This window comes from Rhinatrema bivittatum, chromosome 4 (genome assembly GCF_901001135.1).
Source record: "Rhinatrema bivittatum chromosome 4, aRhiBiv1.1, whole genome shotgun sequence".
Lineage (NCBI taxonomy): Eukaryota > Metazoa > Chordata > Amphibia > Gymnophiona > Rhinatrematidae > Rhinatrema > Rhinatrema bivittatum.
Genome location: NC_042618.1, coordinates 244726710 through 244752739, shown reverse-complemented (window position 1 = coordinate 244752739; position 26030 = coordinate 244726710).

The window sequence follows — 26030 nt, the reverse complement described above, 5'->3', positions numbered from 1 at the left end:
GAAGGATACATTTATTTAAGATGACAATTCTCCCAAAATGGCTCTGTGTTCTAGTGGTTCACCCATTATATCTCTCTAGTTTGACCCTTAAAAGATTGAATAAAGAGATTCACCTGTTTCTCTGGAAAGGTAAAAAAAAACAGATTGGCTTTGAATATTTTAATGAAACCTTTGAATAAAGGGGGTTTAGGATTACCTGATTTTCAAATCTATAACCAAGCGATAAATCTAGCCCCACTGGAGACTGGCTTATGGAAACTAAATATTGTACAGATGTAACTTTGAAATCAGAACTAGTGGTACCTTTGTCATTAAGATATATGACATAGAACTTCAGATACCTGAAAGGTTTTAATAATGCACAAACTTCAAACCTTTTCAGTTGGAAAGAAATCAGTAAACTAGAAGTCAAAAAAAGAAACTTCAGGGGGGACGACTCAGAACCAACACCAGAAAATATTTATTCACGGAGAGGGTGGTGGATGCCTGGAATGCCTTTTCTAGGAAGTGGTGGAGATGAAAACAGTCAAAGAATTCAAAGAGGCATGGGATAAACACTGTGAATCCTTAAAGGGTAGAGGATGGAAATGAAGAAAAGGGTGCGTAGGGGTAACTGGATGGTGCGGCGATTACTACCCTTAACCAATAAGCCTTGATACTTTTGATGCAACTTCAACTTTGCACTCTGCTTCAACGGCAGGGAGAAAATGGGAGTTGGATTCAGATAACAACCGAGAGCCTTGACTTTTATGGTCTGTGAAACTGATAAGCATGGGGGTAACCTGCATGCAGTAGCAACTACTACCCTTAAAAGAAGGCAAGGGATTACCACCTTAACCAATAAGCTTTGACAGCGATGGGTTGGGGAGAGGGGAGAGGAATTGGATTCAGATGACACAGGACTGCTTCTAAGGCCACTTTCATAAGCAAAACACCTCAGCACTGTCTGAATTTTCAAGAAGGCTCATTATAGAAACATAGAAATGATGGCAGAAGAAGACTAAATGGCCCATCCGGTCTGCACAGCAAGCTTTCACAGTTATTGTTTCTCATACTTATCTGTTACTCTTGGCCCTTATTAGTAACTTTATGGTTCTAGTTACCTTCCACCCCCGCCACTGATATAGAGAGCAGTGCTGGAGCTGCATCTAAGTGAAGTATCAAGCTTAATTGGTTTGGGGTAGTAACCGCCCCAATAAGCAAGCTACTCCCACACTTATTTGTTTACCCAGCCTGTGCAATTCAGTCCTTGTTGGTTGTTGTCTGAATATAAATCCTCTTTTCTTCATTCCCCTGATGTTGAAGCAGTGAGATGTGCTGGATATGTATTCCAAGTGAAGTATCAGGCTTAATTGATTTGGGGTAGTAACCGCCGTAACAAGCAAGCTACACCCACGCTTATTTGTTTACCCAGACTATGCATGTTGGTTGTTGTTTGAATGTAAATTATCTTCATTCCCCCCCCCCCCCCCCCCCCCCCCCCCCCCCCCCACCATTGAAGCAGAGAGCTATACCAGATATGCATTGAAAGTGAAGTATCAGGCTTATTTGGTTTGGGGTAGTAACCTCCGCAACAAGAAAGATACTCCCCTGCTTTCTTGTGAATGCAAATCCTTTTTTCCACATTTCCTCTTGCCGTTGAAGCAGAGAGCAATGTTGGAGTCACATTAACCATGTGTATGTTTATTGAATAAGGGTAGTAATCACCTGGTAGTAGCTGTCATTCCCGCAAGCCACCCCCATGCCTTTTCTCTTCATTCACATCCTCTAGACTTTATGGGTCCACAGTGTTTATCCCACGCCCCTTTGAAATCTTTCACAGTTTTGGTCTTCACCACTTCCTCTGGAAGGGCGTTCCAGGCATCCACCACCCTCTCCGTGAAGAAATACTTCCTGACATTGGTTCTGAGTCTTCCTCCCTGGAGTTTTAAATCATGACCCCTAGTTCTGCTGATTGTTTTCCAACGGAAAAGGTTTGTTGTTGACTTTGGATCATTAAAATCTTTCAAGTATCTGAAAGTCTGTATCATAAGATTTTTAAATTAAATTAAATTTTTAAATTTTTAAATTAGATTTTTAAATTAAATTGTAATTTACAATGTAACATAATGTAATATACCTTCAGATAATGTTATATAATACTCTACTACTGTACCATATCATAATGTGGCAGTAATGTAATATAGTTGCTTTCTTTCTTTCTCTCTTAATGTTAATGGCAGTAATGTAATATAGTAATGTAATATAGTTGCTTTCTTTCTTTCTGTCTTAACGTTAACTCTATCCCTCACTAAACTCTGCTTCTCTTCTTCGACATCCCGTTCCTTTTGAATTTACCTTGTTAGATGTAACTATTATTTTCCTCCTACTGATGTTAATTGTTACCCCTTTATAATGTAAACCAATGTGATATCCATTTGAACGTCGGTATATAAAAGTTTTAAATAAATTAAATAAATAAATAAGAACATAAGAACATAAGAATTGCCTTGCTGGGTCAGACCAAGGGTCCATCAAGCCCAGCATCCTGTTTCCAACAGAAGCCAAACCAGGCCACAAGAACCTGGCAATTACCCAAACACTAAGAAGATACCATGCCACTGATGCAATTAATAGCAGTGACTATTCCCTAAGTAAATTTGATTAATAGCCGTTAATGGACTTCATATTACCCCTGTTCCTCCTTTCCTCCAGGGTGTACATATTTAGATTTTTCAATCTCTCCTCATAAGTCATTCGATGAAGACCATCCACCTTTTTGTCACCCTTCTCTGGACCGCCTCCATCTTGTCTCTGTCCCTTCGGAGATACGGTCTCCAGAACTGAGCACAGTACTCCAGGTGAGGCCTCACCAAGGACCTGTACAAGAGGATAATCACGTCACTTTTCTTACTTGATATTTCTCTCTCTATGCAGCCCAGCATTCTTCTGGCTTTAGCTATCACCTTGTCACATTGTTTCGCCGACTTCAGATCGTTAGACACTATCACCCGAAGGTGTCTCTCCTTCTCCATGCACATCAGCCCTTCACCCCCCACCAAATACAGTTCTTTCAGATTTTGTGGCCAGTGGGGGCAGGCCGACAGGTCGGGGACCGGCTCCCTCTGGAGGGGAGGGCTCGGGGACTTCCGCGGACCCGCACCACGAAGACCTGTTCCTGTGTGCCCGGGCAGGGCTCTCTGTGCTCGGCTGCTCTTGCCTGATCAGTGCCGCTGAAGTTTCTGCCTTCTCTCACCCACTCTGTGAGGAAAATGTTGCTAGCAGTAAATTTTTAATGGGTAATTATAAGGCTTGGGAATAACTGCATGGAGTGGCAGTTACTACCCTTAAGAGAAACATGGGCGTAACCTGCATGGCACAGCAGATACTACCATGAAAGGCTTGCTGGGCAGACTGGATGGACCATTTGTTTCTTTTCTGCCATCATTATTATGTTACTATGTTCATGCTCCCTCTTCAGTATTCTCTACATATGTAAATTCTCAGTTAACATTATCTCCTCTTCAATGTACTTGGAGATGGTTTACTACCAAGTTGCAATTAAATTCGCAGATGTCACCTTTTCGCCTATTAAAGGAAATGGTGAATTTCTCTCTGATCTAGCAGCCAGTCATTTCCACAGATGTGAGCTTAAGGGAATAATTTTTATTTCTCAGTTGATGGATGAAGGACATTCTATTCTTTTTCTCTACCTTATATATGAATTTTGGTTTACAAACTAAAGATTTCTTTTGTTATTTGCAATTAAGACATTTTGATGGTAACTTTCAAAGGGGCATGCTGTTGCAAGTGCAGAAACGTGGTTGCTTCTCAAGGGAGATTGTGAGCCCTAGGATCATGGCGTGACTCAGGGAGGAGCCCCAAGACACACCGCGAGAGGTTAGCAAGTACAAGCATGGGCAGAGCAGGAGCAAGGCTGGACTGAAGACAAGGCAAGGAACGTCTAGAACAAGAACAAGGCAGGCTCAGCCCACCACTGGACCTACACGCATCAATGAGACCCAGCAACGCAATGCTAGTCTCGGATGTAGCCCTCCGGCCACTGGAGTGGAATCCAAGGCTGGAATCCCCACTTGCACAAGCAGAGACAAGGTCTTGGCTGTAGATGGTCCCAGGGCAAGCACCAGGACAGAGCAAGCAGGGACTGAGTTGGAAATGGTGAGACGGAGCCAGGACTAGGGTGCAGGTGCCTCCTGCAGGTCGTACAAACCCAAAGACCTGGAGTTGCTGTGGAGTACACGCTGATTGGTTATATACTCCCTGAAGCTTGAAGATTCTTGGCGATGAAGTAGGACTTGGTACTGGATGTGAAAACCTGGGCACAGGCACCTCCTGCAGGTCATATGGAACCCAGGAAGATGAGCCAACATCGCAGTGGAAAGAATGGAGATGGTCCCTGGAACAGTGGCAGGCGCTTCCTGAAGATCAAAAGGATTCCAGGACCGGACTGGACTTGGAGAAGATCTGGATGCAGGCGCCTCCTGCAAGTCATAGGATCCAGACAACTGAAGAGGTGAAATAAGCAGCAAAAGAAAAAAAATTTGGCTAGAAGCAAGGTATCAAAAGTCCAGGAAACTGGAAGCAAAAATTCTCTGGGCAAGAAACAGATTCAAAAGTGACCGGGGACTTGAAGCAAAATTTCTGGGCAAAATCAAGGCTAACAAAAATGTCCAGGAACTTGAGCCAGACCCAGGCACATCTCACCGAGCTCATGACCTTCAGATCCTGTTGCAAGCACGGAGGCGCGGTCGCTTTTCAAGGGAGAATGTGAGCCCTAGGTTTACGGCACGGATCAGGGAGGAGCCCCAAGATACTCCACGAGAGGTGAGCAAGTATAAGCACGGGCAGAGCTGAAGCAAGGCTGGACTGAAGACAAGGCAAGGAACATCTAGAACAGTAACATGGCAGGCTCAACCCTCCACTGGACCTACACACACCAATGAAACCCAGCAATGCAATGCTTGTCTTGGAAGTAGCCCTCTGGTCACTCGATAGCCCTTTCAGACCCGCCACTTGGGAACAACGAGTGCATGAGGCCAGACGGAGGCTGAGGGCAGGAACAAGACGAGACAGGAACTAGAAGACTCAGATGAAGACTCAGGATACTCGGAGGATTCAGACGTAGACTCAGGATACTTGGAGGACTCAGACTTGGTTTCAGGTTACTCAGAGGACTCAGACAAGGATTCGGGTTGCTTGGAGGTCTCAGGCAAGAATTCAGGATACTTGGAGGTTTCAGGCAAAGGTTCAGGATTCAAGAGAAAGTACTGGGTGAGTGCTGCATCGCAGTGTGCCCTACACAGCCGTCCGTAGCTGATCGTGGACCACACCAAAGGCGAAGCAGACTCCAGACGAAGCAGTGGAACATGAAACCAGGACATGATGAAGATTCAGGAGAGGCCTGTACCAGGGCGCACCCTACACAGCCGCTGGTGGACCACGCTGAAGCAGAGCAGGTTCTGGCAGAGTCTTGGGCATGGATAGAAGCAGGCACAAGGAACTCCGAAGACCGGAACAGGATTCTAGACTCAGAATTCAGACTCAGGATTCAAGACGCAGGATTCAGAAGCCAGGCATTAAAAACAGGAGCCTTCCGGAGGCTTGCGCTGCAGATGAGAAGGTAGGCCTTGTGGTACGAGGCGCCCTACACAGCCCCCCATGGGCTGGTCACAGACCACGACTGTAGCACACCAGGAAAGGTGAACAGACTAGGAACATGGGAACTGGATGAAGAGCTGGAGATGAGGAAGATGGATTCAGGGCTGGAACATCAGGACATCTGGAACAACAGGACATCAGGACCACTGGACATCAGGACATCTGGAACAAAAGGAACAAGCGACGATGGAGCTCCGACAAGGAACAAGACCAGGAACATCAAGATGAAGGAGACCAGAAACAAGAAGAACATGGAACGAAGATCTGTCAAGACACAGGAAGACCACGGAGGACCTGGACCAGAAGGAAGACCACAGACGCTGTGAAGACTGGATCAGAAGGCACGGAGGAACTGAAGCAGGACCCTTTCATAGAGCTGATGCAGGCAAGGGTGGATGACTTCATCGGTGAGGGCCGCGGGGCTTTTCCCGCCACTGGCCCTTTAAAAGAAATGAAGAGGCACACAACCGTGCCTAGGGAGAGCCAGGAGAGCAGGAGCCTGTGGCGGCGTCCTGCCGTGGGAAGAGGAAGCAGGCAGCGGCGGTGGCACCCTTCCTGCGGAGGCAACAGGCAGTGGCAGCAGGAGCTTCCTGCCGTTCGAGCCAAGGACCCTGGCGGTGGCTCCATGCCGCGACAGGGCAGGAGTGGCAGCAGTCCTGTCAGTGGCGCTAGGCAGTGGAGGAAGTAGGGATGGTTTCGGCCTGGTCTGACCGCATAGGTGGGGGAATTTTATAACCAGCACATGTCCATGCCTTGACCAGTTTCTCCACCAGTTCAGCCAGTATAGAGCCAGGTTCTCCAAATCCCTCTGGTTTAATAGCATGAAATTTCCCCAGTTACCCCAGACCTATTAAACCTTTCAGAAACAGCTTTTTTTTTTTTTGTTACACCTCCTCCATAGCAGAAATATAGTTATGTGACATTGGACCAGGCGTTTAAGTATTGGCCCTGTCCTGGAACGCCCACACCCACACCATGCCCCTTTCAGATGATATTCATGTATCGGAAGATGTGTGTACATGTAGTGGCTTTTAAAATCTGGTGCACATGCACATCTCACAATTTTAGTGCATGCCCAGCTTTCAAAATTCACCTTTATGTATCTTTCTTAAATGGAAATATTCTCAATCCGAATTAGGAACTCTTTAAAAATTGGTTTGACCTGGAAAATCTGGGGAAATGTAGTTAATGTCATGAATGTGAGCACTTAGTGCTGTGCATGGTTGACTCAGTCTATTAGACAAACCTACTAGGCCCATGCCAACAGCTGGCAAACATGTTCTGGGCTGAGACAGGCTGGAGCGTCACCTATACCAGCTGCCACCCCCATAGGTTAAGCCCCCAGGTTCCAGTGGCCAGCAGGACTTAGGTGGGTCCTGAGGGCAATCAGCAAATGAAATTCAGAAACAGGCCAAAGTCAGGGTAGACAGCAGTCAGGAGATACCAAGAGCAGGCTAAGCTTCAGGACAGGTGGCAAGCAAGCATGGTCAAGTCCAAAGCTAAGATCAGAACCGGAGAATCAGACCAAGACAGACAAGACACAGAGCAACAAAACAGGACAAGACAAACATGCAAAGCAAGACAAGACTCCGAGGACAAGACAGACAGCAAAAAGCAACAGGGACAGGGCAAGGACATGAACAGGGCAAGGCGAGGTTGGAAGAGTCAAGGCTTGGAGGAGACAAGGCTGGACAAGACAAGGGTGGACAAGTTGAGGCTTGGATAAGGCAAGGCTGGGCAGGCTAGATGAGGCTGAGGCAACATGTTCTGCCTGCTAGACAGGGGACCCATTGCTGAGAAACCAGGAAACAGGGCTGCTGAGTTTAGGTAGGGAGCCCATAGTGACATCATCTGGAATGCCAAAGTGGTTTCCTGCCTTGGGGCCTTTAAGGTGTGCCTGGTTGTGCGCACATATGCTTAAGGCTGGCGCAGGGAGGAGGGGGAGCAGCATCCTGGAGGCACTCTTTGGCACCCAGGGCCTTGGCGGTGCGCTGGGTAGGTGGCCAGTTACAGGGTTTGCCCTTAGCCAGCCAAATGTAAGAGGAAACATTCTGAGGTCGATATCCAAAAGCTATTTAGATGGTGTTCCAGGGGTGGGCAGGAGGCATTTTGGGGAGGAGCAGAGTTAGCCCCATAACTCTAGTTGCGCCATAGGGCTGTCCTAAATTTAGCTGCATAAACCTGTGCGGCTAACTTTAAGAAAGCAGGTATATTCAGCGACGCGCTGCTGAGTATCCCAGTTAAGTTAGCTGGATAGGTGTATTCAGCTAACTTATCTAGTGGCTTAGCGGCTAAATATGGACCCCAAAAGTATTTATTACTCACTCCATCCAAAAGTACTGGGTGTGGCAGAAAAATACAGATACTGTACCTCTAGCAAAATATCACATTTGCTATATCACCACAAACTGACATAAAATGATACCACAACAGAATACTGTCCTGCAAAATTGACTTAATGAAGAGAGAAGAGTTAAGATAATACCAAACTAAACTGCAGGTCATACCAACCAATCAGTATTCATAAGCCTGTTTAAAAAATGGTCTTCAGTTATTAAATGTACAAAGACAAGGCTCATTTGTATATCAACTGGGAGATAATTGGACCAGCAATTGAGAATATTTGTTCCCATGTTTCATCAAGAAAAATCATCTTGGCGACGCGACATCCAATAAATTGTGGCCCAATGATCTGAGAGATAAGTGAGATTGATAGATTATTATCATCATACTACTTCAAACTTGAGCATCATGACTTGGTGCTTCATGAACCAGTGTCAGTACAATAAATTTTATTTGCTATAAAACTGGCAACCAGTAGAGTGAGAACAAAGCAGGGCTAATGTGTTCCCTTTGTCAGATCTTAGTCAACACCCAGGCTGCAGAATTTTGGACTACCTGTAGTGGTCTCAAGGATGTTTTTGGCAGACCAATGAGAAGAGAACTCAGTAATCCAGGCTGGATAAAACAAGGGACTGCAGAACAATGCAGAAATTTAGTGTTGAGGTTACACAGTAAATGTAACTTGAACAATATACCCTTGACTATTGCTTTCATATGTGGTTGGAAAGACAAATTCCTATCAAGAAAGACACTGAGATTTTTAACCTGGAAGGAGATGGGAAACAGAAAAATCCTCAAAATTACAGTAGAGAGGGATCTCTAGGGACTAATGTCTACTGAGAACTATAATTTCAGTTTTCCCAAGGTTCAGAGTTAATTTATTCTCATCCATCCATCTCTTTATTGCTTTTAAGCAAGATATAACTTGCAGTAAAGCATTAGCTATGGTTGAAACTACAAATACAACCAACTGGATATCATCTGCATGCATAAATTCTGTAATTAACATCTGCTAAGAGTTTACAAATACAGATTGAATAATGTAGCAGACAGGGAGGAGCCCTGTGGTAACCCTGTTGTCAGAGGGTAAAACGCAGAGACTGAGGAACCTATTTTTAATCAGTTGCAGCCACCCAGTCAGATTAGAAGTAAACCAACTGTCCCTAAAAGTCCAAGATTCAATAAACATGATAAAATATATAATTTAAAGTATTGAATGCAGTGTAAATGTCTAGTAATATCAAGATAAACAGTGCCCTTATCAAATACGCAATGAATTATATCAGCAATAGCACTTTTGCCCTATCTTGAATAGAATTAGATTTACACAATTTCCTTTCACTACCTCACAGCTGGCTTTTACAGTGTCTCAATGCTGGAGAGAACCAAGGTGCTATTAATGCCCAGCAATGTACATGTCATTTTAACATGCTCATTATTAACAAATGTTTATATTAATAAAATATTACTTCACAGAGAGGATAATGGAATGAGTGGAACAACCTCCTGTTGTGTAGGAGGTGGATCCTTGGGCTGAGGTGGGATTGACGCAACTCGTAGGCGAGGTCAGCAGGCGGAGTGGGCTGAAGCTGGAGGCCACTGGAGCTTCACCTACACCAGCCCACGTTCCCCTAGGGTTGAGCCTTCGGGTGCCGGGGCCGGCAGGACTTAGGCAGGCCTCGAGGTTGAGTATCAGTAGTAGCTTGTTCAGCCCAGAGACAGCAGCCAGCAGGTGATGTGATCCTATCCTGGACAGGATGCGGAATGGAAACCCAAGCACCAGGGAACAGGAGGATACTGAAGGTGCCTGAGCAAAGGGAGGCCAAAGCCTTAATAGTCCGTGTCCAGAGGATAGGGACAGAGGCGTCACTGTCAAACTTGAGAAGATGCGGAGGCACCTGGAAGGTGTAGCAAGCAACGTGGAACTCTGGACCCAAGAGATTCTGAGGCAAAGTCGTACGAAGGAAAGTTCAAGGCACGGAGAAAACAAGTGTGGTCAGACATAGCAATGTTCAGGGCATGGAGAAGGCAGGCGTGGTCAGACGTAGCAATGCTCAGGCTTGGAGAAGGCAGGTAGGCAAGGTCAGGCGAAGCAGTGGTCAAATCCAGGAAGTCAATCAAACACAAGACGAGACAAACAATGGAACAGGAACCGGGAACTTGGAAAATCAGGAACATGAACAAACAAGTACTGCAGCAACGAGCACTCGGAAACCAGGAACAGGAGACCAAGGAGACCTGTTGCAAAGGTGACGCTGAGGAGCGCGGCCTGAGTGTTTATGTGCTGCAGGATCTGATGTCAGCATCTGGGACCACGGCCAGGTTCCCACCGCAGGCCCCTTAAATCATTCACTGATGCGTGCACACGCCTAGGGAGGGGTGCGGCGCTGCCAGTGGCATCTCTCCACAAGGCCCGAGGAGTGGAGGCATCCTGGCTGGAGGTCCCGGGAAGCGGAGCAGGGCCAGAGGTGCTGGCGGGAGTCCAAGGTCGAGACTGGCGGCCCACTGCCACCAGCGACGAGGAGCTGGAGCCTGAAGCTTGTGCAGAGAGGTGAGAGGACTGCACAGCAGGGCTGCTGCAGGTGGCAAGCACAACACCTCCCAGGAGAGGTGAGGGAGATAAAAATAGCATAATTTAAGTGGAAAAGTATAGTGGCTAGAACAGTAAGCTATAAACCAGCAAAGCCAGGGTTCAAACCCCACTGATAGTCCTGGTGACCATAATCAAGTCACTTCACCCTCAATTGCAAAAAGACAGTGTTTATTGTGCAAAAAATGCTGTTTTATTGTATAATATTATCCCCTAAAAATGTGTATATTTAAATGAGTAGCTTTGAATGCATAAAGTTTGCAAATGCATGTAAAGCAGCTTATACATAACTAATTTCATGCAAATAAAATAACACAGCTTGCTTGAAATATCACAAACTGTGTTATTTTCTGGAAAGTTAGTGCAATGTGGCACAAAGTGAACCCTTGGGCCAGTGTGAGGAGAGAATACTGCAAAGTAGCTCCATCTCACATAGCAGGCTGCAGGCTAATGGCAGAGCAAGAGTGGTCAGAGTCCGGTCTAAGATCAAGGCAAGCAGCAGGCAAGGCAAAATCAAAGTCCAGACAAGGATCGCAGCTGGCAGTAGGCAAGGCATAGAAAATGTGAAGCCAAGGAGGAAAGAAGCCAAGGAGACAAACACCAGGGAGACACAGACAAGGCAGGAAGGCCTGGCTGGATGGGAAGATCGGCATATGACAAGACAGAAACAAGGCAAGGGGACAGAAACAAGGCAAGAATACTGGAATACAGCAAGGCAGGGACAAGACAGGAATACAAAACAAATAGCATTGGCACAGCAAGAGGCCTGAAGCTGAGGTGCTGACCGTCCTTTTATGCTAGAGCAGGGATGACATCATCAGTCAGCGCCCACAGGAAGTGCTGGCTGCCTGGCCTATAAAAGGACTTTATGAAGTGCAGGTGGTCTTCACCAGAACCTAGGATGCAACATGCTGCAGGAAGCTATGCTTGAAGTGTTTGAAGGTAAGGGGCATTACAGTTAGTTATAACTCAGGAGTTATAGCTAACTTTCTCCAGGAGTATTGAGACATTAACACATGTCCTGATACTCCCAGCATGAAATTTAAAGGACTGCAATTTCCTAAATGACCTGGCTCTACAATGTGTAAGTTTCCTTTTCCAGGGTTCTGGCTAGAATACCACTGCAAGTAGAAGCAGCCCAGCAGGAGAAAAGTGAAACAAAAATAGAATTTGCTGTTGTGTGGCAATGGCCTGCCACCTTCCCAAACTCCTTCCCTTTCAAAATGAGTCTCCTCCCCCTGATCTAACCCCCCCCCCCACTACCAAAATCCTCTGTTCCAATAGACCCTTCTGGCCCCCTACTCACCCTACCCCCCCCCCCCCCCCTAGCCATCCCTGGTGGTCTACCGTTCCCTGGTAGTCTACTTGGGTCCAGAGTGCCCCTAAGCTCCAGGCTGACCACCGGGGGAATTTTACATATTGGGGGGCTGGGACAATAGTGCCATCATTGCCCTTCAAGATGATGGCAGTCCCAGGCAAAGTGGGCTACCATCACTCAATCATTTTCCCTTTCTCTGAGAAAGGGGAAACCGTGTCAGTATTTTGCCATGGAGGGGAAAAATACCGCAGGAACAGCTCTCGTGGTATTTTTCCGCGACCCACAATATTTTTCCCTTCCTTTGGTAAAATAAAGCAGTACAGTAAATGACCCCCTTATCGTATCGTGGCTAGTTGTGGCTTAGAAAACAGCCAAGAGGAATAAGGATGCAGACTCTGGCTATTTCCTTAGGTGCAAATGTATTTTCAATGAGAAAACATACTAGAAAGCAAATGCAGCTTGCCTTGCTGTTCTGGTAGCACACAGATAATAGGGATGTGCATTGCTTTTTCACGAACTAGACAATTTCAACGAAATTATCTAATTCGTCCTGGTTTGGGAGAACCGAAAAATGAAAGCAATTTTTCTGAAATTTCAGAAAAATTCGGTTTTCGGGTTAGTGCGCACTAATGGGAGTAAGTGCACGCTAACTCCACTTAGTGCGCGCTAACTTTAAAATGTTAGCACGCACTAGCGGGTGTTAGTGTGCACTAACTCTGTTAGTGCTTCTAACCTGAAAATTGGGGTCCCTGAAAAAAAAAAAAGCCCAAACTGCAGGAAAAACGAAATTTCCTGCAGCGGGCTGAAAATGAAGCCCGAACCGAATCCTTTTACCACTGCATATCTCTAGATATTAAACATTGCAGGTCTTCGCATAAAGTGGGTTCTTGCCTGCTCTCCGGGGCCACTCTAAACCTTCTGGACCCTGACTCCTTATAGCAGGGTGAGGGGTACCTCCCTTCACCTAGAATTCCTTGCGGGGCTGATCCTTAAGGAGGACTGGGCCAGATAGCTGTGGCCAGTTTCTTAAGGTGGTTTGAGGAAGTTTTTTGTACACTCCCTCACACCCCTTAGATAGTAAACCCCTGGAAATAAGGAAATAACCTACAGTACCTGAATGAAATCTGCTTTCAAGTTTCACAAAAGGTGTAATATACATTTAAAAAGAACATAAGATACTGTGTGTCATGCTGGTTAGACCAAGGTCCTTTGAACCCTGCATCCTATCTCTGATAGTGGCCAATCCAGGTCAGAAGTACCAAGCAGATCTCAAAGTGGATCTATTTCTAGTTACTCACCCCCAGAGATAACGATGGCTTTCTTTAGTCTACTAGCTAATAGTGTCCTATGGACTTTTCCTCTAGGAACTTGTCTAAAATTCTTTTAAACCTCACTATGCTAGTCGCATTAACCATGTTTTTTGGCAATGGATTCCACAACTTGATTAAGAACATAAGAAATTGCCATGCTGGGTCAGACCAAGGGTCCATCAAGCCCAGCATCCTGTTTCCAACAGAGGCCAAACCAGGCCACAAGAACCTGGCAATTACCCAAACACCTAGAAGATCCCATGCTACTGATGCACTGATGCAATTAATAGCAGTGGCTATTCCCTAAGTAAACTTGATTAATAGCAGTTAATGGACTTCTCTTCCAAGAACTTATCCAAACCTTTTTTGAACCCAGCTACACTAACTGCACTAACCACATCCTCTGGCAACAAATTCCAGAGATTTATTGTGCATTGAGTGAAAAAGAATTTTCTCCGATTAGTCTTAAATGTGCTACTTGCTAACTTCATGGAATGCCCCCTAGTCCTTCTATTATTCGAAAGTGTAAATAACCGAGTCACATCTACTCGTTCAAGACCTCTCAAGATTGCGTGTTGAGTGAAAAAGTATATTCTACAATTTCTTTTTAAGTCTATTGTGTGTTAGTTTCATGGAGTAAGTATTATTTGAAATGGTAAATAGCTGTCATTTATTTACCCGTTCCTCCCCATTCACTCATTTTTATTTATTTATTCATAAGCATTTGATATTCAGCCTTTTCCTAAAGATAGGCCCATCTCAGTCATCTGTTTTCTGAGAAAAAGAGCCCTAACCTGTGTAACCTCTCTTCATAGGGGAGCCATTCCATTCCTTTTATCATTTTTGTTTCCTTTCTCCATACCTTTTCTAGTTCCGCTATATCTTTTTTTGAGCTAGAGTGACCAGAACTGCAAACAATACTCAAGGTGCAGTCACACAATGGCTTGATACAGTGGCGATATGATATTATTTTATTCTCCACAGAGGATCTTTAGTTGCAAAGAAGTGAAGAAAAAGTCAAATATGAACTGAAGTCTATGGTATTGCAACAAGAAGTAATTTTGGCAAACTAGAGTGCCTTATGGCCCTTATCTGTAAGCATATTCTGTATTTCTATAACTACAGTACATCATGGACAGCATTAGTGCAAACTATACCATACAACTTCCCAAATGTGTCTGACCCTGCTCTGGAGAAACTTACCTCTGCTGAAATGATATTTCAGAGTCCAGAGCTCTTTAATCCTTGGCTTCTTCACTGTGGCTACAAAATAATGTGCAGCACCAACTGAGATGATGGCTTTAGTGATCTACTTGTCTATTAAGAACTGAAAGGTAGACCCAACTCATATACAGTAGCTCATCAAACAACTGTCACTCAGAGGTAGATTTTCAAAAGGAAGATGTTATTAGTGACATGTATCAGGATGCTTTCTCTCAGTATGTAGAGGTAAGAACATAAGAACATGCCATACTGGGTCAGACCAAGGGTCCATCAAGCCCAGCATCCTGTTTCCAACAGTGGCCAATCCAGGCCATAAGAACCTGGCAAGTACCCAAAAAATAAGTCTATTCCATGCTACTGTTGCTAATAATAGCAGTGGCTATTTTCTAGGTCAACTTAATTAATAGCAGGTAATGGACTTCTTTTCCAAGAACTTATCCAATCCTTTTTTAAACACAGCTATACTAACTGCACTAACCACATCCTCTGGCAAAAAACTCCAGAGTTTAATTGTGCGTTGAGTGAAAAATAACTTTCTCCGATTAGTTTTAAATGTGCCACATGCTAACTTCATGGAGTGCCCCCTAGTCTTTCTATTATCCGAAAGAGTAAATAACTGATTCACATTAACCTGTTCTAGACCTCTCATGATTTTAAACACCTCTATTATATCCCCCCTCAGCCGTCTCTTCTTCAAGCTGAAAAGTCCTAACCTCTTTAGTCTTTCCTGATAGGGGAGCTGTTCCTGTTGCGCTTCCCGGCCGCGTTGGCACTGCGGCCAGGCCTACTCACCTCGCGCTTCCTTCAACCAGCTCCGGGCAGCCCTCACTTGTGACCGCAGCCAGTTCATGGCGTCCTCAGGCTCCCCGCTCACCATCTTCCTCACAGGCCTCATGGCAGAGCTCCCGTTGGGGCTCCGTGTTGTCGGCGTCCTTGGCCACACCCCTAGGTGTTCGTGTCCGACGTGCAGCCCTTTAAAGGGCCCAAGGCAGGAAAACCCGCGGGGGTGACTTCCGATGATGTCACTTAGTTCTGCTACCTAAGACGAGGCCCTGTCCCCAGGACCTCGCCTTGACAATCGGGTCGATACTGTTGGTGTATTAGTTTGCCTTTGCATTTCAGTGTCTCCTGTTTCAGCGTCTCCTGTTTCAGCGTCTCCTGTTCCAGCATCTTCATATTCCTGTGTCTTCAGTTCCCAGTGGCTCCGTGTGTTCCCATATCTTTCAGGTAGTACCTCTCCATACTGACCTTTGGTACTGACCTTTGCCTGCCTGACCATTCTCTTGTCTGCTGCCTGGAACCGACCCCTGCTTTGGCTGACCTCCATTGGACTGATACTCTGGCTCTGATCCTTGCACTTCACTCGGACACTCTCTTCTGGCCTACTGTGACCATTGGACCAACTTGCTTGGAAACCAATCATGGCCCCCACTTGGCTAGACCCACAGGCACTGCCTGTCTCACCCAGAGTACCTTCCTGAACTGTTGCCTCCCTGAGGTTTCTGGAGCTTCCAGCTTGGGTCTAGTCCATCCTCTCTTCATCAGCCGCGCACCCTTGATTGTGGTGGGCACACCCCTCCACTACCTCTCTGGGAGACCACCAGAGGCCCACCTAAGTCCAGGCGGTCAGGGTACCCAAGGGCTCAACCTGCGGAAACCTCGGACTGTTATTGGTGAAGCTCCAGTTAGTCTCTGTTTCCTTGTGTGCTCCGCCTCCTGGTGGCAGGCGCTTTCTGGGTCCGACTAGAGGGCCTAACCAATCCTGCACCAGGCCAAGGGTCCACCTCCAGTGCAACAGTTCCATTCCCTTTATCATTTTGGTTGCCCTTCTCTGTACCTTCACCATCACAACTATATCTTTTTTGAGATGCGGCGACCAGAATTGTATACAGTATTCAAGATGCGGTCTCACCATGGAGCGATACAGAGGCATTATGACATTTTCTGTTTTATTCACCATTCCCTTTCTAATAATTCCCAACATTCTGTTTGCTTTTTTGACTGCCGCAGCACACTGAAATGATGATTTCAATGTGTTATCCACTATGACGCTTAGATTTCTTTCTTGGGTGGTAGCTCCTAATATGGAACCTGACAGTGTGTAACTATAGCATGAGTTATTTTTCCCTATATGCATCACCTTGCACTTATCCACATTAAATTTCCTCTGCCATTTGGATGCCCAGTTTTCAAGGCTCAGAAGGTCTTCCTGCAATTTATCACAATCTGAACAATTTTGTATCATCTGCAAATTTGATTACCTCACTTGTTGTACTTCTTTCCAGATCATTTATAAATATATTGAAAAGTACGGGTCCCACTACAGATCCCTGAGGCACTCCACTGCCCACTCCCTTCCACTGAGAGGAGGCGATGTCCTTTTGTGGATTACAAACTGGTTAAAAGAAAGGAAACAGAGTAGGATTAAATGGTCAATTTTCTCAGTGGAAAAGGGTAAACAGTGGAGTGCCTCAGGGATCTGTACTTGGACCGGTGCTTTTCAATATGTATATAAATGATCTGGAAAGGAATATGACGAGTGAGGTTATCAAATTTGCGAAGAATACAAAATTATTCAGAGTAGTTAAATCAGAAGTGGATTGTGATAAATTACAGGAGGACCTTGCAAGACTGGACGATTAGGCAGCCAAATGGCAGATGAAATTTAATGAGGACAAGTACAAGGTGTTGCACATAGGGAAAAATAACGCTTGCTGTAGATATACGATGTTAGGTTCCATATTAGGAACTACCACCCAGGAAAAAGATCTAGGCATCATAGTGGATAATACTTTAAAATTGTCTGCTCAGTGTGCTGCAGCAGTCAAAAAAAGCAAACAGAGTGTTAGGAATTAATAGAAAGGGAATGGTTAATAAAATGGAAAATGTCATAATGCCTCTGTATTGCTCCATGTTGAGACTGCACCTTGAATACTGTGTACAATTCTGGTCGCCGCATCTCAAAAAAGATATAGTTGCAATGGAGAAGGTACAGAGAAGGGCAACCAAAATGATAAAGGGGATGGAACAGCTCCCCTATGAGGAAAGGCTGAAGAGGTTAGGGCTGTTCAGCTTGGAGAAGAGATGGCCTAGTGGGGATATGACAGTGATCTTTAAGATCATGAGAGGTCTTGAATGAGTAGATGTGAATCGCTTATTTACACTTTCGGGTAATAGAAGGACTAGGGGGCATTCCATGAATTTAGCAAGTAGCACATTTAATACTAATCGGAGAAAATTCTTTTTCACTCAACGCACAATTAAGCTCTGGAATTTGTTGCCAGAGGATGTGGTTAGTGCAGTTAGTATAACTGGGTTCAAAAAAGGTTTGGATAAGTTCTTGGAGGAGAAGTCCATTAACTGCTATTAATCAAGTTTACTTAGGGAATAGCCACTGCTATTAATTGCATCAGTAGCATGGGATTTTCTTGGTGTTTGGGTAATTGCCAGGTTCTTGTGGCCTGGTTTGGCCTCTGTTGGAAACAGGATGCTGGGCTTGATGGACCCTTGGTGTGACCCAGCATGGCAATTTCTTATGTTCTTATGTTTCCTGTCTTTTAGCCAGTTTGTAATCCACGAAAGGACATTGCCACCTATCCCATAACTTTTTACTTTTCCCAGAAGCCTCTCCTGAGGAACTTTGTCAAACGCCTTCTGAAAATCCAAATATACTACATCTACCGGTTCACCTTTATCTATATGTTTATTAACTCCTTCAAAAACGTGAAGCAGATTTGGGAGGCAAGACTTGCCTTAGGTAAAGCCATGCTGACTTTTTTCCATTAAATCATGTCTTTCTATATGTCTGTGATTTTGATATTTAGAACACTTTCCACTATTTTTCCTGGCACTGAAGTCAGGCTAAACATTCTGTAGTTTCCTTGATCACCCCTGGAGCTCTTTTTAAATATTGGGGTTACATTAGCTACCCTCCAGACTTCAGGTACAATGGATGATTTTAATGATAGGTTACACATTTTTACTAATAGGTCTGAAATTTCATTTTTTTAGTTCCTTCAGAACCCTGGGGTGTATACCATCCGGTCCAGGTGATTTACTACTCTTCAGTTTGTCAATCTGGCCTACCACTTCTTCTAGGTTCACCGTGATTTGGTTCAGTCCATTTGACTCATTACCCATGAAAACCTTCTCTGATACGGGTATCTCCCCAACATCCTCTTCAGTAAACTGTTCCATGTAAACATCCTCTTCAGTAAACTGTTCCATGTAAAGCTCAGCTCTCTGTTGAGCAGTTCTTCGTTTTATGTAAACCGGAGTGATTTGTAGTCCCTACAAGAACTTCGGTATATAAAATTAAAAATAAATAATAAATAAATAAATAAATAAACACTGAAGCAAATAAATTATGTAATCTTTCCGTGATGGCCTTATCTTCTCTAATTGCCCCTTTAACCCCTCGATAACTACCTTGATGACATCCTGATCTTTTCGTTGGACCTGACCACTCATAGGCAACATGTGCAGAAGTCTTCTCTCAACTTCACCAACACCAGCTCTTCATTAAATTCAAGAAATGTGTGTTTGAGTAAAGGTAGGTCCACTTCTTGAGTTATATAATCTCAGATGATACCGCAAACCAGCTATCCCTAGCTCTGTGATATTTTTTCAATAACAAAAGAATAAAAAATAAATAAAAGCTTGTTAGGATCAAGGATGCTAAAGTACCTTCATAGTAGGAACCGGAGAAAAAAATAGAAGAGCAATTTATTCCATAATCCACTATATAATCATTGGCACAGCTAATACAATTTTTTTAGTCCATTTTCTAAATTTTATAATGCAATTAAAAAAAGATATCTTGAAAACCAAAAGGGCTTATTTACTTTATAATCCAAAGAAACTTGTATGCGTAAACAACCAACATGGTTCCATGTGTTACACTGATGAAGTAGAACCAGATCGAAATGCGCTTACCTCAAGCAGGAGTGTCCGTCCGGAACGGAGTGAAGACAGTTCAAGATCTGGGCAGGCCGCAGAGCAGGATAGTCCGTAAGGCAGTCCAAGGTCAGATGCAGGCAGCGGAGCAGGGTAATCCGTGAACAGTTCCAAAAATCAAAGCAGGCAGCAGAGCAGAGAAATCCAAGGGCAATCCAAGATCAAAAAGGCAGGCAGCAGAACAGGGTAATCCTTATACAGTCCAAGATCAAAGCAGAGAGCAAACTACAGCGAGAACTTAGTGTTTCTCCTGACGTTTCACTAACGTGGCCGAAGCAATGAGCGCGGGAGAAGGCTCAGAATAAGAAGCCAAACTCCCGTGCAAACTGACCCCGATCGGCGTCTGACGTCACAGGGGGTGTGGCCCAAGCCCGATCGCGCGAGGTTAGACTGTCCGCGTCGGGGAGAGGGGGTCCCGACGTCATTGGAGGAGGAGCTTCTCATCCGGTGCGTCTTGCCCTGGAGATGTACGCCTGGGGCCTTTCGAGACGGCAACGCCCCGCTTAACGCGGGGCCGGGCCGTCGAGATCGGGGACGGAGCCGCGACGCCATTGGGAACGGTAACACCATGTTTCTAGGAAGACCTCTGCTTCATGGTGAATCTCTTGCTTCAAAAAATGTCCCAGCACTTCATATCATTGCTGGTTATATTGGAACAGCAAAACCACAGTGGTACTATTTAAGGTCTGGAAAACCAGATACTGTTTTTTGCACACAAACGAACGTAGCACCTGTCAATCAAAAGGAGTCCATTACATGATCCATATTGCTGAAACAATAATAGACTTACAACAATGAAGACCACTCCACTTTGCTATTCATGCCATTGTATTGTACACCATCTGTTGCACGCTCTGGCCACATTGGTACTGCGGCCGGACCTGCTCTCCTCACGTGGCCCTCCACGAGCACTGGCCTTGCTGCCACTGCTAGCTCACAGCGTCCGCGGCGTCCTGTGGCTTCTCTCAGGCCTTCATGGCCCTCTACCTCTCCCGGATCCTCATGCCGAGGCTCGGCATCCACACTGGCATTGGGTCTGCCCGTAAGCGCACGCATGGAACTCCCGGCCAGTTAAAGGGCCCAGCACAGGAAACTCCTCCACGGCGTGACATGATGACATCACCTGAGCCCTGTATAAAAGACAGGGCTCAGTCTCCTGATCCCTGCCTTGGCAATTGGGTCGACACTGTTGGTATACTAGTTTGCCTCCTTGTGTTCCAGTGTTCTCTTGTTCCAGTGTCTCCTCGTTCCAGTGTCTCCTTGTTCCCTGTGTGTTCCTGTATTCTTCTCAGGTAGTACCTCGTTGGCTGACCTCTGGTACTGACCTCTGCCTGCCTGACCATTCTCCTGTCTGCCACCTGGAACTGACCATTGCCTGCCTGACCATTCTCTTGTCTGCCGCCTGGAACTGACCCTCGCTTGCCTTGACTATGCTCAGGCTGACTCTGGTATTGAACCCTGCTTTGGCTGACTACTCCTGCACTGATACTCCTGCTCTGACCCTTGCACTTCACTCAGACACTCTTTTCTGGCCTACTGTGACTACCAGACCAATCTGTTTGGAAACTAACCGCGGCTTCCGCTTGACTAGATCCCCAGGCACTGCCTGCCTCACCCAGAGAACCTTCCTGAACTGTTACCTCCCTGAGGTCTCCGGAGCTTCCAGTTTGGATCTAGTCCATCCATTCTGCATCAGCTGCACACCCTTGTTCGTGGTGGGCACACCCCTCCGCTATCTCTCCAGGAGACCACCAGAGGCCCACCTAAGTCCAGGCAGTCCGGGTACCCAAGGGCTCAACCTGTGGAAACCCCAGACTGTTATTGGTGAAATTCCAGTTAGCCTCTGCCTCTTTGTGCTCTGCCTCCTGGTGGCAGGCACTCTCTGGGTACGACCAGAGGGTCGAACCAGTCCTGCACCAGGCCAAGGGTCCACCTCCAGCGCAACACCATCTAAAGTAAAAATCCAGAGTTGTGCCCTCCGAATCAACTCTTTCTCTCATGCAGAATAATGCTCTGGCACTTGTTCAAGTACTGACCAATGCAATTCTTAAAAATTGTGGTTGTTCGCTGTATAGTGTTCAAATATTGGAGCTTGCAATTTCATTGTATGTAGGCTGCTCCTGTTTTCCACCATTCTAGTTTTAACCATCCTTTTAGTCTTACCCACATAAATTGTAGGGTATGGACACTGAAGCACAAAACTACAAAAGACGAGTTGTAGGTCGTATAGCTCCTTAATTTATAAACAGTCCCCATACCTGGATGTGTCCACATTGGTCTACATAGTGTTCTGGCACAAAAAGTGCAAAACCACAAAGCTGATGTCCCCCAATCATTTCAATTTTTTCTTTTTCCTGTGTTAAATCTGCTGAATATTTAGCCCATGGGTTATATTCAGTAGCATGGCTATGTTGCTGAATATAATCTGATAAGCTCTAGTTATCTGGATAATTTATGTCCAGATAAACTTTAGACCTGCTATTGAGCAGGTCTAACTTGTTCAGTTAACTTAACGGATAAGGCTGAATATAGGCACGTATCTGGTCAAGATAACTGGATAAGTAGCACCGCCCCGATCCACCCATTCCCTACACATTGACTATCCAGTTATACACATAGCCCAATAACTTACTTATCTGGCTAAGTGATGCTTGCTGAACATAACCAGACATTCAGTGGCTGCCACTTAGCCAGATAAATTCTACATATACGGCTAAGTAGCATTTCAATATTGGGCCCATAATATCTACTTCAAAAAAAAAATCTTACATAGCGCTAATTCATTATTGCCAAAATATAGCTTGATGGAATCTGATAAGGATGTGGTTTCTTTTCTGCTGTGTCCTGAGTAATTCACAATGCAGCATCCCAAGGACTGTTGGTGTATAGAACGTCTGCATCAAATGTGACCAAAAATATTCCTCGGTTATATCCCTAACATAATTTAAGATCCTAAGCATATGGAAAGAATCTTATCCATAGGATTTAGCTATTAACACAAATTATTTTAGAGAAATATCAACAAATTTTGAAAGGGTTTACAATATAGAGCCATATTACACTAGAACAAATGCCAGAACATTATTCTGTGTGGGAGAAGGAGTTGCATTGAAGGGAACAGTTCTGGATTTTCATCATAAACATTGTACAACCTGGGGGAATGAATAACAAAGTGGATGTGGTCTTCATTTTTGTAAATCTTTAAATAAAACTCCTTTAAGAGGCTGTTTTGGCAATAAGGATAAAATAACGACTTCCTTTGATAGGTGCTGCATCCACTTTCCATTTAATCTGGTTTACCAAGGCGTTAAATGGTACCACTATGATTTTGCTGTTCCAGTGTGACCAGCACTGATGTGAAGCTACATCTGGGACATTTTCTGAAGCATGAGATTTATCAAAACATGGGACCATGTTGGATGTTTACTCATACAAACTTCTATGGATTATAAAGCAGATATCTCAAATAAAATATCTTTTTTAATTGCATTATACAATTTAGAAAATAGACTAAAAAAAACTTATTAGCTCTGTCAATGATTATATAGTATAAAAACTTTTTCTTTTTTTTTTTTCTCTGGATTCTACTATGAAGGCACTATAGTAACCTTGATCCTAAGAAATTTTGTTTATTTTTTGTTTCATTTATTAATGAAAAAATACAGAGCTAGGGATGGCAGTTTTTGGGTATCATTATTAGTAAGTCTTCTCAAATTAAGAGCCTTTGTGGTTGTTATATAGTCTCAGAGAAGGGTGGCTAAAGGCAATCTGCTGCCTGAGGCAAGGGCTGAGATGGTTCCTCCACCCAAGGTTTGGCATGGGTCAAATCATCAAGAGGACAAAAGTGTGGGGGTCCCCTTGGTGTCTGGCTCTTTTGATGATTTGAAATGCTGCAGAAGGGGGAAAAGGTGCCAGAGTTCCCAGAGGAGTGGCAGATAGTATGTCAATGATAATATTTCTAGGAAGCTGGCAATCCTGCTACACTTTTAGGAGCTCTACAACCTGTCTTTCACATTTCCCTAGCACTTTTCCCCTGGAGAAATGAGATGGGTGAATGAACTGGGTCTTTGTGTGGCATCCTCTTTCCAAGTCAATGCAAGGGCTGCCCTAGGAGAACCTTAGAGCCTTGTACCCCCCCCCCCCCCCCAGCCCTCACTACTCATAATTACAAATTATCAATTTAAAATAATGGACTGTATATGAAAAAAGACATTCATAGACATCTGAGGCTAAAATATCACATTTACATACACTGCTGTGGTGCCAACCAGAAACATTTGCAAAAATCATTCTTGGAATCCATATGGTATTAAGCCTATTGTAAAGTGAGATTGATGTGGGCTTGGCCTTCAGAAAGCCATGAGTAAACGGAATTACAATTACAATATAGTAAACCTCTCATTAAAAATGTTCATTTGTTTTGAATGAATACAAAAAATACAATGCATGAGGCCATTTTCAGTTTGTTCAAATGATACAAATCGAAAATAGGCCTTGGACAAATATCACAAAAGTTTGTGTGTATATTTCTATTTGTTTGCTTAAAAAAAAGAAAAAAAAAAGGGCCTAATCTTATCCCTAGGGCCTGAGCTCAGGCCTAGGCATAGGCCCAAAGCAGGGGCTTAGCCTGAGGCCCAATCAAGGTCACTAAAACCTATAGGCATGAATTTGACACCGGGGTCTGGCTGAGGCCAGGGCCTGAGCCTAGGCCTGGGCCCAATGTTGGGGCCTGGTGGAGGATGAGTCCTATTCACTGAGGCTCAGGCCTAGGCACGAGGTGTAGGCTCAAGGCTTAGGCCAGGTTTGGATGCTGGGGCCCAGTTGTCAAGACCTGGGCCTGGGCTTGAGCCTTGGCCTAGGAAATAAAATGTGCCCCACAACTTGCTATCTACCATATAAATGGGCTTGGACCGACGTGCCGCAAATGCGCAGTAGAGAGCAGCTCTACTGCGCATGCGTGAGAGCATGTCAGTCAGAGGGGAGCCCAGCAGACGGCTGTCTTAGAAGTGGCAAGGAGGAGCAGCGGCGGAAGCACAGAAGGTCTCTCTCGCGCACGGGGAGAAGCAGCGGCAGCGGCACAGATACAGAAATGGGAGGTCACCGGGAGTCTCTCTCTCACGCCTCATCACCGAGCCCGGTGGAGCGGTGCGCGGGAGGGAGAGAGATCCCCGGAGACCTCCCATTTCTGTGTCTGTGCCGCCGCCGCTGCTTCTCCCCGTGCGAGAGAGACCCCCCGGAGACCTCCAATGGAGGAGCAGCGGCGGCGGTTAAGTGTCAGGTAGGCCAGAGAGAAGAAGAGGGAGTGGAGGAGGGCTGAGGGAGAGGGAATGGGTTGTGGAGGAGGTGGGAGGGAAAGGAAGAGGATGTGAGTAAGTGGGGAGGGTAAAGTTGTGGAGAACAGAAAAAGGGAGTGGAGGAGGGCTGAGGGAGAGGGAAGGGGTTGAGGAGGTGGGAGGGATAGGGAAGATGAGAAGGGATGGAAGGAAGAGGATGTAAGTGGGAAGGGTAAAGTGGAGTAGAGAAAAAGAGGGAGTGGAGGAGGGCTGAGGGAGAGGGAAGGGGTTGTGGAGGAGGTGGGAGGGAAAGGAAGAGGATGTGAGTAAATGGGGAGGGTAAAGTGGAGTACAGAAAAAGGGAGTGGAGGAGGGCTGAGGGAGAGGGAAGGGGTTGAGGTGGGAGGGGAAGGAAAGGGAAGATGAGAAGGGTTGGAAGGAAGAGGATGTGAGTAAGTGGGAAGGGTAAAGTGGAGTAGAGAAAAAGAGGGAGTGAAGGAGGGCTGAGGGAGAGGGGAGAAGGGGGAAGGAAAGGGAAGGTGAGAGGGGAAGGAAAAGGGAAGAGGATATGACTGAACAAGTGGGAAGGGTAAAAAGTTCTGGAGAAGAGAAAAAAGAGTGGTGGAGGAGGGCTGGGAGAGGGAAGGGGTTGTGGAGGAGGTGGAAGGGGAAGGAAGAGGATGTGAGTAAGTGGGGAGGGTAAAGTTGTGGAGTACAGAAAAAGGGAGTGGAGGAGGGCTGAGGGAGAGGGTAGAAGGGGAAAAAAGGGGAAGGTGAGAGGGGAAGGAAAAGGGAAGAGGATATGACTGAACAAGTGGGAAGGGTAAGAAGTTCTGGAGAAGAGAAAAAAGAGTGGAGGAGGGCTGGGAGAGGGAAGGGGTTGTGGAGGAGGTGGGAGGGGATGGAAGGATAAGGGAAGTTGTGGAGAACAGAGCGGCTCTAACCGTGCCCGTCTGAACGATGGAATCTCGCCCGTTTTAACGGGCTTAATGGCTAGTTATTTTTATAAAAGAAATAGTACAATACATGGTATTCCAATCTCCATTGTTTCAGATCAAGGGTTTTGGTTCATTGCCAAGTTTTGGAGGGCCTTTTGTTGAGACTTATATATTAAACTCCAGGATATCATTCCCAGACTAATGGCCTGACAGAGATGGTCAAACAAGTCCTTGAGCACTTCCTACAGAACTTTGTTTCTGCTTATCACAGTGGTTCTCATCCCTGTCCTGGGGACCCCCCAGCCAGTCGGGTTTTCATGATATCCACAATGTATATGCATGAGAGAAAATTTGCATACACTTCCTCCATAACATGCAAATTTTCTCTCATGCATATTCATTGTGGATATCATGAAAACC